Source organism: Anoplolepis gracilipes, chromosome 11, assembly GCF_047496725.1.
Source record: "Anoplolepis gracilipes chromosome 11, ASM4749672v1, whole genome shotgun sequence".
In the NCBI taxonomy this organism is placed as follows: domain Eukaryota; kingdom Metazoa; phylum Arthropoda; class Insecta; order Hymenoptera; family Formicidae; genus Anoplolepis; species Anoplolepis gracilipes.
The window spans coordinates 359,319-373,446 of NC_132980.1; the positions used below are offsets into that span (position 1 = coordinate 359,319).

A 14,128-nucleotide genomic window follows, 5' to 3' on the forward strand; every position below is an offset into this window, starting at 1 on the left:
ATGCATTACAATAATGTTATTTTAATTATTTTATGTGTATAATCATTTTTAACAATTATTAAAATAACGACGATATTATTTAATAAATAGATATATCGCTATTGAAACAATATTGCTTCAAATTTTTCAGACTATCGCATAGCTTTGGTGTAAAATTTTTTTCTCGGGAAACTTGCAGAGTAGATTGCCCGGTGGCGTATATATATGACATTGCCGTGCTTGCAAGGCAAACCGTCATCAGCTATTTTTTATAAAGGCTTCGTACTATAATGCAAAAACTTGCAAAGTTCAAAGTCTCTGATCCAACTTCATCATATCGAGGTAAAACAGTCAATCAAAATGTATAACGTTCGTGCCGGTTCTTTTCTGAGAGTTTTCCCAAGATTGAGGGAATGTAATAATAAAATGATAAAGTACTTAATGGAATAAAAAATAAAGATACAATTCAAGTGAAGATACTCGCTTCAATTATCGTTAAACAAACAACAGAACGCTCTTCAGACTTTTCCTTTTCTCTATTGTTTTTTTCCGCTTGTATCATGCGTTCTTGAAGAATCGCAATACAAAAGCCCTTGCAAAATATGTTAAAAATAAAAAAATTTTTTCATTATCGTCCGCGATAATGTATACAGTTTATACATGTATTCTTGGCAGTACTTCCAGTCCTCCGGTGCGAACGATACTTTCTCCAAATTCGACAAAGAAAAGGAATTAAATCGCGATGAAAAGGTCAGCGTTCGAAAGGTGCCTCCGGAAAGATGTTGTCGACAAATTAATTCCACACAAAGCCGCGGAGCGAATTTGCAACATCGCGGAGCCCTGGCAGATGCAGCCAGCAGCCACGGCACAATGCGCGCACATTAGAGCGTGTAACGTGTGTAACGTGTAACTGGAATGAAAGCCCGTGGTCGTGGCGAGTGGGAGGCCAAAACGCGCGTCTGGCACATCGGTCAATGATTCAAGAGTTATCGCTTCTCCCTTTCCTCCTCTTTTTAAAGCCTAAAATTTATAGCACGTAATATCATTACGTCGAATCGCCCCCGATTTCATTCGCACCGCGCGATTTGGATATCAACTTCCGGCCGCTGAAAGAAAGAGCGCAATATCCGCGCGCGCCAACGTCGGTGCCAGAGAGAATTCGCGTGCTAAAATAAAATTATCCGCCGGCGGCATAGTCCAAGTACAGTGTTGTACACATATATATATATATATATATATATAGTACACGTATATGTATGTATATGGGACCTACAATTTTTAACACCAGTTGCGAACGGTTAATTTTTGTAGAGAAATGCTCATGGCAAGATTACTTTCTCGGTGGGTTGCCAGCGTCCTTCCGAGAGGAGAGCGAGCGTATATAATTTTTCTGCTCTTACCAGGGATCGAACCCGGGACCTTTGGCTTAGTAGACCGATACGCTGTCTACTGTGCCACGCTTCGCCTCATATATATATATATATATATATATATATATATGTGTGTGTGTGTGTGTGTATGTATATGTATATGTAGCCGCGCATAATATATCGGGTACCCCGCCGTGTAATGTATCGGATAACTGTCAGACGGATATAGCGAAAGTTTCGCCTTCCCGCTTAAGACGCGCTTAAGCGATTTTGCGTTTCTCGGGGATAACGCAGATGTTAGTTTTGCGTTGGTAGCGCGAGCGTAGCAGCCGAGCGGAAGAGAGCGCGCGATGCATCTCACATTAATGTATTCCTTGTGCATGCTCGGGCTGCCGCCACGTGGGTTTAACGCGGAGATTCGTAATAATTTATCTTCCGTTAGGGGAGACGCGTTTAAAGAGTTTAAAATTTATTTAAACGCTTCGCAGAGAGAGAGAGAGAGAGAGAGAGGGGAGGAGGGTCGTAGCAGCCCAACGCGCGGAACCGATTGTTTCGTTTAACGATAATGCGCCGCGCAAATAGACAGCGTCGAGAACAATTTAACCGCGCTCGAGACAACAGAGATTGCAATTTCCGGATCAAAGCGATGCCTGGCTGCCAATTAGACGATTCAACCAACTTCCGCAGCTTGGAAAATCACAGAACAATGATTACGCAATCGTCCTGCAATCTACGCGTCTGATGGAAAAAAAAAACAGGCAAAATTATCCTTAAACAACGTCCAACTACGTTTTAATTCAATTTCTATTCAATTAGTATTATCAAAAAAAATCAAAGTATAATGACGACTTTATAGCAATATGCAATAATTTAGCACATTTTGATGCCTAATATTTGATGCAATATTAATAAAGAAAAATGTGTGCGCAATTTGCAAAAGAAATTATTATTCATATTTCTGAGAGATATATATAATTTAAAGTTTTAAATTAAGTTCCTTCCACAGAATTCTGATTTCACTAAAGAGTAGTATAAATTGGATGCAACATTCAAGAAAAGCAGTGAATTAAGACTAGAGAAGCTTAAACTCGATTGTAACAAATGGCAATTTTAACATTCCGCAATATTCGAGACGGAAAAGTCAGAAAATTATCAAACTTACATTTTTGTGAAACAGAGCGAAAATTTCTTTGTTGCTTTCTTATACTTATGGAAAACTTGATAAATGATTATCGCCATTTTTTTCCTATATTTAGACAGTAAAAATGCGAAGAGAAATGTAGAATATCGAGAAAGCAGAAAACCATTTTCACACAGGCTTTTTAATTATATAAAATATTTTAATTCTTGAATTTAAAAAATTCTTCCTTTTCCTTTTCTATTTTAATCCAACGATAAGCTATAAAATGTAATACTCGGGAAGGAAAGAAGGAAAGAATAAGACAGACTTGAGTTAATGTTTTATAACAACGCAAAAATACATGTTTCTCTAAAATATCGCAATTTTAATCTAATATTTATGTGTTTACACTACCTGTGCACGAATAGTAGCAATCATTGTTCCTTGCCTACGATTAAACATGGTTTTGTAATGACCAATTTAAAATTCAACAGAAATGGTTACAATCGATATTCGATTCGAACTGACCCAAATATAAAAAATTCATGTTAAAAGTATCAGCTGAATGCCAAACGTGATATATTCTGTTTCTAATGACAATGGAAATATTTTTGAAACTTTGTGCTTGCGCGCACGTACAAAAGAAAAAAAGGACAATTTAGTACGCGTCAGCATCATACCTACTATTGAATTAATTTCAAATCCGAAAGTTTTGAATGCTTTTTTCATGACGATTCAGAATACGTCATATCATTTCCGATTTACTACTTCGTTCTCGAGTATCGCGATTGAAAGATGATTATTTTGTGAATGTATTTGGGTATTTTGAAGGAAAATTAATGAAATATACCGAGAAGGTTCTCAGCTGATAAAATTATCTATCTCTTGGCAAAACGGATAAGTCTCGAACTTGAGCAATTAGAGCCTAGACTGGTGCGCGAACGACAAAACTCATTCCGTTTTACGCCTCTCGAGCCGGCGCAGCGCGTTTCCTGAGGTAATAAAGTCGACGGTGTATAAAGACTTTGAGAACGAAAGGTAATCAGCGTATCACTTACGTGTTCGTGTGATTCCGCGAGAATGGATGTCGGGTTTCGGAGCCTCACTCGTGACTGGTCATACCGGAGAGAATACACACGTACGCACACACATACACGCGTACACCCTTCTTATCACACTCTCCTCTCTCTTCTTCCCGTGGATCACGAACGAAACTTGAAATCGCAGCGGATATAATAAATCACAGCTTTCAGCACCGGGGCATCGGAGTTTATATATCGCTCAATATATATTCCCTCAAATAGAGTCTTCAAGTTCCTTTCCCACTCGAATCATCCTCCAACGTTGACGATCAGTCCCTAATCTATAATTCGTTTTCTATTCTCCTCTCCCCCTTCCTGCTCGCACTCGCGACGAGATAAATCACATATACAGATGTTTCTCAGCACTGTCGATTCGCGTCGTGTCGAAATTCTTAAATAAAAAGTTCCTACCGGCGCGTCGCCGGCCTCACCGACGAACCAAGCGACGAGCGACGAGGGAAAACAGCCCCGTATCCCTGTATCGCGAGTCGCGAGGTGAACGATCGACGAACCGTGTGCGGCCCGTAACCCGACACGAGTCGAACTCGCTGCCTCCTCGGGACTCGGAACGGTGGTTGACGACGCCGACGCCGACGCCGACGCCGCCGTCGCCGTCGACGCCGACGCCGACGCTGCCTGGCGGGGGTCACGAGGGTGGCGCTCCGGCTACGCGACTGCGCCCTTTTTACTCCCTTCAACCCATTACGTATCTCGTATACGCGTGACCATGAGACAACACGCGTCGCTCTTTACGCGTACACCCTACCAAGAGAGACACGGGATATATATATATATATATATATATATATATGTATATGTCTCTCTCTCTCTCTCTCTCTCTCTCTCTCTCTCTCTCTCTCTCTCTCTCTCTCTCTCGCTGTTGTATATTTCTGAGGCCCCGGCCCCGGCCACCACCATCCTATAGCTCCGGACCGTGTCTCATGCCACCGCAACACGTAGCCCCGTAGTGGCTGGCTTTCCCTCTACTTCTCTCTATACTTCTCTCTTTACTATCCTGCCGCCTCCCCTCGCCTCGCCTCGATTGTACTTTATATCTCGCGACGTATACATCACTGTATCACTTTATGTCTCGTATAACGTTTTATTAAGCAGAAATCAAGTGCATACAGTTCCTTCAGCTCCTCGGCTTTTTCAGCCGAGCATTTTACCGCGTTGGCCCTCGTATCTTTTAACGACCGTTCCGATTACTCGCGTTCGATCTGCGTGCTATTTCTTTCAACACTCTCGACGGCCTCTAGTGCCGCGCGCTTCCATCATGTACGACGAATGTCATTGTGTTGCTTAGAACGTTTTTATTAACTCACGCTCTCGCCTCTCGCTGCTTTCAGTCGGTTCTCGATGTTATGTGTGCGGGCTCCGTGTTTGTGTTTTTCTTTTATTCCCGTTTCCTTTCTTATTCGTTCAGTTTTCCACATTTTTACAATGACATTTCTTTGGCTTTACATCGACGCATACGTCAACTCGCGTCTACATAAGAATGGTAACGTTGCGCGCAATTTTCCTCGAGCCGGATATGAAATGTTCTTTCTTCAGATTTTGCTCCCGATCACAGAGACGTATTTATAATGCGTCATTTGAATATATTTTTCTATTATTTATAAAAATCTTGAGAAAAAGATTTCAAAAGCTGGAAAGGTCGCGTAGGTGAAAAAAAATTCTCTCGCAGTACAATGATATTAAAAAAACTTGATATAACCTAATACTCTTTCTATAAAACCTATATGTTTCAAGAATTGCATTCAAATCATTTGTTGAAAAAATCGTATATATGTTCTTCACTGACATTTAGTTAGTTTTTTTTTTTTAATATAAAAAAACTGCAAACAATTTCTTAAAATTAAATAGGAATTTACAACAAACTCTTTGATGACAGCTAAACCTTTCTTATTAAAGAGTTATGTCGCTTTCGATACATTGCCATCATGCATATACATGCATGCATCTATAAATGCATACATAAATAAGATACTTGTAGTACACAAACAACATGAAAAACACCTTCAGCGCGCTTGTAATATTCTGATTGCTCGAAGAAGCTAGCTTATACCTTATGCGCTTCAGAATTGACGCTGAGATTTAACGATGGACATAAACTTTTATAAGGATCTTATTAATGATTGTATATTGTCATGAAAACTGTTTTTATAGCTTTCCTTTATTACGTTCTTCATACAGTATTTTACGTATTGCAGTCCGTCGTGCTCTTATTTGCACATAATGTTAAACGTACTAATGCCCTGATGTACTTGTCAAAGTAAAACTTGTAGTGGTGGAAGGTCTTTATGATATTTTAAAGCTTTGACAAATCAGATTTTAGAGAAAAAATAAATAATGAAATTATTTTTTTAATTATATAATTTCGAATAATAGTTCTCTCGCGTGTTGTATAAAGAAAAACTTTTAATATATTAATTTATTTTTTAAAAATATATATTTTTACGTATTATATATTTACCAGATGTTACGATAATTAACAAATAGTAAGTAATACATTAATTTATATGTTATTAATAATAATTTCAATATTATGATAATATATTATTCACGTTAATATGATTAAAAAAATAAAAAGGAGCGCGATAAAGAATGTAAAATTTATTCGATATTTTTGCTAAACAAATATTTCTACAATTAACTGTAAAATTTATGAAGAACTTACAATGATTCCAGGAAACTCTGCAAATTATCGCTATATAAAGGAAGGACACATTTCGCTGGAAAGGTTAATAGATAATTGCGCGGTTGCCTACAATGTTGAATATGCTTGTCAAAACGCGCATAATAGCAGACTATAGGGAAATTAATACTGGGCATATGTTTCGAGCAGACCTGCCTAACCAGCACATTGGCACGACGCAATCGAATCCGTAGCTATGGTTATATGCACGCCGGTATATACGTGAGTGAAAGGCAGAGGCAGAGGAGGATGAGGATGAGGAGGAGGAGGAGGAGGAGGAGGAGGAGGAGGAGGAGGAGGAGGAGGAGGAGGGGAAGGGGAAGCTGGAGGAAGAGAGGAAGCGAGCACAAAGTCCATGGAGGGTGCCGATGCCGGTCGGATGATATACTGGATACCGGTCCGTGGTGGCGGCATGGTGGTTACAGATAAGGAACAGGTCGCGCACCGCGGAGAGCTTGGGGGATGGAGGCGGTACTAATTTAGTAAGCGCGGCGAACGAGGGTAGAGGCAATATTCCACTTCCGGCTTTCGTGTCTGCGAAGACGGAAGTAACGCGCCGGCCCTCGCGAAGATGCTTTAAATTTAATAGAACACCAATGTTTCTCTATATTCATTTCGCGCAAAATATATCATAAATAAATTTGTGCGATACTCTGTGTCCCTAAAGACGCGAATACGCGTGGCAATATTGAATAATATAAAATATATGACGAGTTAAAATATTAACAAGCCAAATCCCTCAAAATATTGATACTGTCAAAGTAAAGTGTATCTGAAATATTGCCTCGAGGATGCTTAAAATTTAACGGCGGGTTATGTTACGTGCTGAGCGCGACGTAATGAATAAAAAGGTACAGTTATCTGGTTACAAGACTTTATTTGGCGCAATCTTACAAGTCGAAGGTGTTTTCTCTAAGACTGACGACTTAGAACTGCTCGATAATTGTAAAACTAACTATAATACAAGAAAGGCCTTTTGTAGGGGTTGAACAAAATTTCGGAACCCGTAGAAATAACGACCAATGATTTAATCTTGAAAATGATGATTGTGGAGCGTGTTTCGGGGGTAAGAAAGAAAGGAAAAAGGTAAAAAGTAAATATATATATATTATCTCATGAATCTTTCTATCGTTTCATGGGTCGGAAAATTTGAGGAAATGAAAAAGATAAGGTTTATTGGTTTTAGTTTAGGCGTTATTTGTTGTAAGTTATATAGTTTAGGAACGGAAATCGTAAATGCTTAGGAATGCGAGTTGCTGCACGTAACAGTTACGCGATATTTTTATTTATTCAAGATAAAATTTATTAACATTTAATATAAAAATCTATCGTATCGTAAATTAGAGATTATTGTTTTCTCGCGAAAACCATCAGTCTTGTTGCACGATAATTTCTTGAAAACTACGTCGCGAAATGTTCTTCTCGATAATATTTTTGCCAAAAGTATTTGACGTTGGCGGATATTTGCCGCACAAGAAACCGATACTCTGCAATCCCGAAATATCGTAAATATTCTAGTACACATCCGTGCGCGCGGATAACGTTCGTAAGCGTAGGTAGGTTAGTCGAGCATATTTTATCCCACGTGCGCATTCACACACGCCGCGGATTGGGTGACTATGACGAAACGCGGGGGATTTCCCAGCCGGAGATTCGTTTCCCGCGCGCCTCGCTGTCAAAACGAGAGAGTAAAGTAGGATACTGTGCCGAATGGTTACATAGATAAGGTGAGTCTCGCAACGTCCCGCTCCACGCAGGCAGGAAAAACAGAGAGAAAGAGAGAGAAAGAGAGAGAGAGAACGCGCAAAAGTTTGATCCCCCTCGCGTTCTCTCTTCTCTCCCTTGGCCTCCTCTACTTTAGCCTCTTTCCTTTTTGGCCTCGGATTTGCTCGGCGCGCGTGGGCACATCTGTGCCTTTCGTGTGTCGCGAAGGAAAAGGATTCCAAGAGAGAAAGAGAGAGAGAGAGAGAGAGAAAGAAAGAGGATTCAAGCAGGATCAGCGGAATTTACTCCAGTGGATTGCGAGCACGCGTCTTTCCGACGCATCGCGCGACCAATCGGCCGGGCGCGTGACAGAAATTGTATCTCGAATATCGATGCTGCATACATCGAGCCGGATGAAGGGAGGGGAGAGAGAGAGGACGAAAATAGTATTCAGATATAACGACTTTACGAGACGAGTATTATACTACTCCGAGGAATACTCGAATACTGGCAAAGATGTTAGCGCGCGGGAGAAGATCTCTGTGACGGCGTTGTATCTGCTGTTTGATTAAGAGAGGAAACCAAACCGCGGTACTGTGTACAAATTCCTGTGTCGAAATATCCAGCACATGTGCGCATGTGTGCATGTGTTGTGCATGTATGTACCTGACGCGGGACAGAAATGTACACAGCTACGAAATCGTGAATATTCCATCGCGTAATCAGTCCCGTTTCAATAACGTCACAGTTCACCCAAATGGTCCAGGAATTACATATTACAGGTGACTTGTGTCTCGGCTCTTAACAATTGTTCGCGATGCAACTCGTGCTGCTGATAAGCGCGACCCGGCCAAGGCGATAATGTCGTCCGGGACTGGGAGTCTTATGCTAATTACGCGCGGACGAGAAAGCGCGTCGTATACAATCTCCCCCCCCCCCCCTCTCTCTCTCTCTCTCTTTCTCTACGACACGCTACAATAAAAGCGCGCGTGTGCTTCCATTATATAGCGTCGCACGTTATTATAATATATAATATTATGCAAACTCGGTCGCACTCGTCGCACGCAACTTCTCCTTCACCAGTTGTGTAAGAGTGCGAATGCGACGTGACGCATGCAGGAATACGTCCTTGTATTTAGCACCGAGTTTGAAATAATGCTATTCGGATGCAAGACGTATACTACATTAATGAGCGAAATATCGAACGAACGAGAGAGACACGCGGAGGTTTAATAAAAAAGTTTCGTTTTTTGTGGCACGCTTAATATTTCCCAAAGGCACCGCGATAAGCGCGCGCATGAACGCATATACATATACATATACGCGTAATAAAACATGATACCACCAGCGGTGCACCACGTATGATTAGCTGTTTCATTAGCCGGCGGGTGCTTATTCGGCTTTTAGATCAGTGCACAGCATGGCCCGTAGCTCCCAGCGAATCGCGGGATAGCTCGTTTATGCTCGGCCGTGTATTTTGCGTACTTGTCCATTTGCGTACACGCGTTTCCACTACACGCGTCGTTACGAGGAGTTAGCTGACGCCATTGCTCCCCTCTGCCGTTGCCGTCGTCATCGTCGTCGTCGTCGTCGTCGTCGCGTGTTAATATATCCATGCACGTATTCACATTTCGAAGGATAACCAATTTCCGCTGCACATACGTTATTAAAGATTAAGCCTGTAAATGTAAATTCTAATATCCAATATAATTATACATCTAAATAGAATTATAATTCTATCTAAATATAGATTCGACTAGAGCAAGTGCGAGGCCACATTTGGATAATTTTGGAATCATTTTCAACAAACTTAGATCATTAAAAATCCTAATTGTAAGATAATCTAATTACAAGTAGACGAAACTCTCTCTCTCTCTCTCTGTTTTGATTTTTTTAATTACTGACAATTTTTTAATAAGATGTGTAATTATTTTTTTGAAAAACTTTTGGACATGTGATAACTACTGAGAAAAATAAGCCGTCTCTCTCTTTCTCTCTCTCTCTCTCTTTTTCTTTCTTAATCGAAGAAAGTAAGAAAAATAAGCATCTTATCGTAAGTCGTTTTAAATATTTACATAAGACAGTTTAATATATTTTATTAATTTATTTTACGATGTAAATCTTTTGTCAATATAGGAAAGAAAACAAGAAATAAAATGTCGAGACCATCACCTTTAATGTGCGGTTTATTGGGATCATACAAGACACGAAAAGAATACGAAGAGACGAAAACTAAATTCAAATTTGTGGATTATAATAGCGATTAAAATTCTTATTGAAAATTCTAGACAATTAAATGCTTCTTTAATTTCTAAACATTTGTATCATTTATCTTTCTTACTGTTATCAGAGTAATTTAAATGATATATTTTTGAATTGTGTTTTATCCAAAGCATCTGGGCGGCAGGTACCTAGTTATATTATTTTATGGATATTTCGATTTGCATTGGCGTTAGCAAAAAATAATAACATAATCTGGCTTTATAGTCCACTTAATTTTGTATTTAAAAAATGTATTTTTTTTTATGGTTGAATTTTTTACCGTTATTAGAATTGACAACTCTTTTATTTTTAAGGATGAATAATATTATTTAATATAATTGTTCTCTTCGGTATTATAGAAAAATTTAACATTTTGTAATATGTAAGTTAAATCGCCGTTATATTATACATATATATAAACTCAACAATATCGAACAACGCCCTTAGCTATAATCAAACTAAATATAAGCAAAACATATTAATGTTATCTGATTCGTGATTGCAAAATCCTGGTAATGTTTAATCAACTTATATATATATAATTATAATTATATATATATACATATTATATATATATAATAATGTATATCCTGAACATCTTATTTTGAAACTATAGCGAAAGATTATTATTAATTTAGTATTTAGTTAAAGATGTATTAAATTTAATTGAGAGAATAAATTCTATAATTAATGCGAGAATATCAGTTGAATAATATACGTCCAAGAGCGAATTGTGAATTGTGAATTGTCAGCATGAGCAGGTAGAGGTAGGTAGCTTGTCATTAGCCTAAATTAGGCTTATGCATATCGGTAAGTGTGTATCCAGATGTAAGAAACATGTCGGCCGACGGTTAATGGTTCTCGACCGTTTCCGCCGAGGTATCTGTAAATTCTATAAGTTACATATTGCGGGAGAAGTTTGTTGTAATCTACCAACTTGGAAACTCAAGTGTCTTTGTATAGCCGTGCTAGGGGCATCGCCGAGCGGGAGAATGCGCGCTGCATCAAAGTAGTATGAAATAACTTTCGCGAGAGTCCGTAAAGTTTCCCTACCGGTCGAAAATTATTTCCAAGAGCTCGAGTTCCTCAAAGTAATGTCTCGTCGGCTAACTATGACGTTTGTATTTTCATGTCGAAGGGTAATTCTTCAATTATGACCATTGATCCGTATACAACTCACTCCACTTTCACAAGAAGATCATATTGCGAGAGGATCATACTGACAAACTTTGGCAATGATAAATAGAACGAAACTAGCGTCTTCTCGTATAATTAATATAGAATTTTAATAACATTCTATTTGTTTATATATTATGTATATAGAGCTTTGATAAAAACAACTTTTTTATAAAAATTATTGCGTTCGATTAAATAATCCATGTATTTGATAAGAGCTTTTGCTTTAACCCTTACTCCGTATTGTTATTTTTGACACCTTCCAACTGTACAGGTAGATCAGCGTATTTTCGATAAGTTTATTAATATATAAAAGTGTTTTAAACAATCTGAAAAAATATATATCCCTTCTTTAAACATTCTAAATAAAGACTAAAATAATAAATTTGAAAAATAATTTACTTAAATATATTATTTTATGTTTATTTGTCTTCGAGAAATTATGACGTTGTTAGAAATGTTACAGACAAAAATGATCTATCGGTACGGAATAAGGAATTAACCCTTTGAGTCACAGTGGGTCATCCAGAGACCCACCTTTTTTTCATAGTTTTTTATTGTTTTAACTACTTTTTTTATCAACAAATACCGGATTTTTTGTTTCTACAGAGTCTCTAGAACATCAATAAGTGTAAAAAAATATGAACAGTCATTAATTGTTAATTGCAAAAATACCATATATAAACAAACAGTCAAAATTAATACTTTTTTACGAAAAAATGCATTTTCTACTAATCTATTATGACAATAAATATGGCAATTTTTTTAGAATCTTAGTACACTCTAAAGTATTTTTAAGAATTTTTTTAGAATTTTCCACCGTATTGTTTTTGTTAAATCTTCCTTTTTTTGATAAAAAATATTTTCTGTTCTAAATTGAAAGTAACAGTTGTATTTTTTTTTTTTAATTTTTTCTTTAAAGATTTTTTAGATCGCAGAATCTGAATCTAAAGGAAAAGAAATTTAATTTCCAAAATTTAATATAAGGATCCAATATGGCGGTAGTAAAATTTCGTCTGTCATATTGGATCCGCCATCTTGAATTTTGAAAATCTGACAACGGATTCGTAATCAGCGACCCCAAAAACCTTTATATACCAAATTTTATAAAATACTGTCAATTAGAAAAATTCATGACTCAAAGGGTTAATATAGATTCTACGTATTTTAATTTGATTATCGTCGTGACGGTATTAGGGACGAAGATAAGAAATCCCTTTCTACTATATTTTCAGTTTGACATGACGCCGACCACACGATTCCAGCATAGGAATCGCGTCACGTAACAACCGATTCCCCTGGCGACGTAGCGAGAAAGCGAACAGGAACTAACTCCTTGGAACTCGTTGGAACTGGTAACATCTTCGCTACTTCTCGAGTGACAACGGCGTCGGCGGAACGGTTTGAAATGGTATAAAGCGACGCTCCTGTCGCAATACGCACTTTCGCAACACATATATGTATTCGCAGTTGGAAGCTTTGATCTTTCATCTATTCGCGATGCCATCAGGTATCGGGAAAGGGGCAAAAGAGGTTTCCTCTACCGAGCTCTACGGACGTTCGAACATCCTTTTGCTACTTTTGACGCGAGTGACTTTGACTTCGTTGGCCGAGTTCGCGTCTGGAACGTCGAGGGAAGGAAAGATGGCGCGTAAAGGAATCGTATTTCTTCGCTCGTGAAATCAAATTCTCTCAGCAACATTGCGTTCATCGGTGTCATTTCGCTCAAGAGCGGCATTATAATTATTCGTCGTTGAACAATAAATATAAAATTGCTGATGAAAGCGCGCATATCGAATTAGAGTATGTATATACACGATATAGAATTTTATCCTTTGTTTAGCAAGCACGCGACAGATATCAATGCAATCTCGACGTATCAATGTCGAAATGCTCGTTGATCCATCGGCAATGATAATTTTTGACCTAATTGCTCGATCATCTTCGACGAGCTCGAAATTTGATATTCACGCACACGGATGATATTGGCAGCTACCTGCGCCAAGTTCTCGCATTATTCGTGTTATATAAGAGGATAATTTAAATAAACGTACGCGCGGCTCAATGTTATAAACGCTTTAGTGTCGCGCGCGGCGATAATTATTGCACGTTTCTCTGGAGTTCATTTAATATTTCAAGCATGCCGTAAACAAAAGTGTCGGATTTTCCGATGTGGCGGTTGTATTGACCGAACGCGAAACGAGCGGCCAACGTTTTCCGATCGCCCGCGTATGCGTGCGTGCGTGCGTATATACGCGTTAATAATCTCAATAAAACGTACGTACAACACCAATCCAAGCGTTCGATTATGAGTGTACGTATCAGCGCCCGGCGCGCATTTTGCACATACATTATGTTCTCATTATTAAAACACATTACCAGCGTTACGCGCGATCCGACGTAGATATATACATATATATATATATATATATATATATATATATATATACACACAACGGAATGAACGTAACACCGATAGGGTTGATAGATCACGCGTTTCCCTGACGCCGCGCCGTCGATGAGCCGGGCGCGAGCGCGAACGCGCGCGGCTATTTCATTTTCCATCTCAGTGGATTTGCCGGGGCTAATCGATAATCGTACCACAGACACGCCCGACGCTCGTTGCGATAACAGCCAAGCGAACGAAGAACCAGCTTCGTCCCTTCGAACGATTTTGCAACGTTATCGACAGTCGATAGCCTCGATCGTGCGCATCGAATGCCATTTTTGCGCGTAT

The 14,128-nt window shown here is 38.8% G+C and overlaps 1 protein-coding gene and 1 long non-coding RNA gene across 3 annotated transcripts in view; one reads left to right on the top strand and one right to left on the bottom strand.

Annotated features, from left to right (window-relative positions):
- Positions 1 to 6,487, top strand: part of LOC140671372 (uncharacterized) — a 35,655-nt gene extending 29,168 nt beyond the window's left edge. The window contains exons 2-3 of the long non-coding RNA XR_012047706.1: positions 6,243 to 6,294; positions 6,400 to 6,487. This is a non-coding gene — a long non-coding RNA (uncharacterized lncRNA). The remainder of the gene's footprint in view (positions 1 to 6,242; positions 6,295 to 6,399) is intronic.
- Positions 1 to 14,128, bottom strand: part of LOC140671368 (cyclic GMP-AMP phosphodiesterase SMPDL3A) — a 72,578-nt gene that overhangs the window by 50,844 nt on the left and 7,606 nt on the right. Inside the window, exon 1 of one of the 2 annotated variants that reach the window (XM_072902615.1) lies at positions 3,528 to 4,127. The exons of the other annotated variant lie outside the window; for it this stretch is intronic. The gene's annotated coding sequence lies outside the window, so the exon portion shown is untranslated. Of the gene's footprint in view, positions 1 to 3,527; positions 4,128 to 14,128 lie in introns of those variants that run through there. 2 annotated transcript variants of the gene reach the window in all.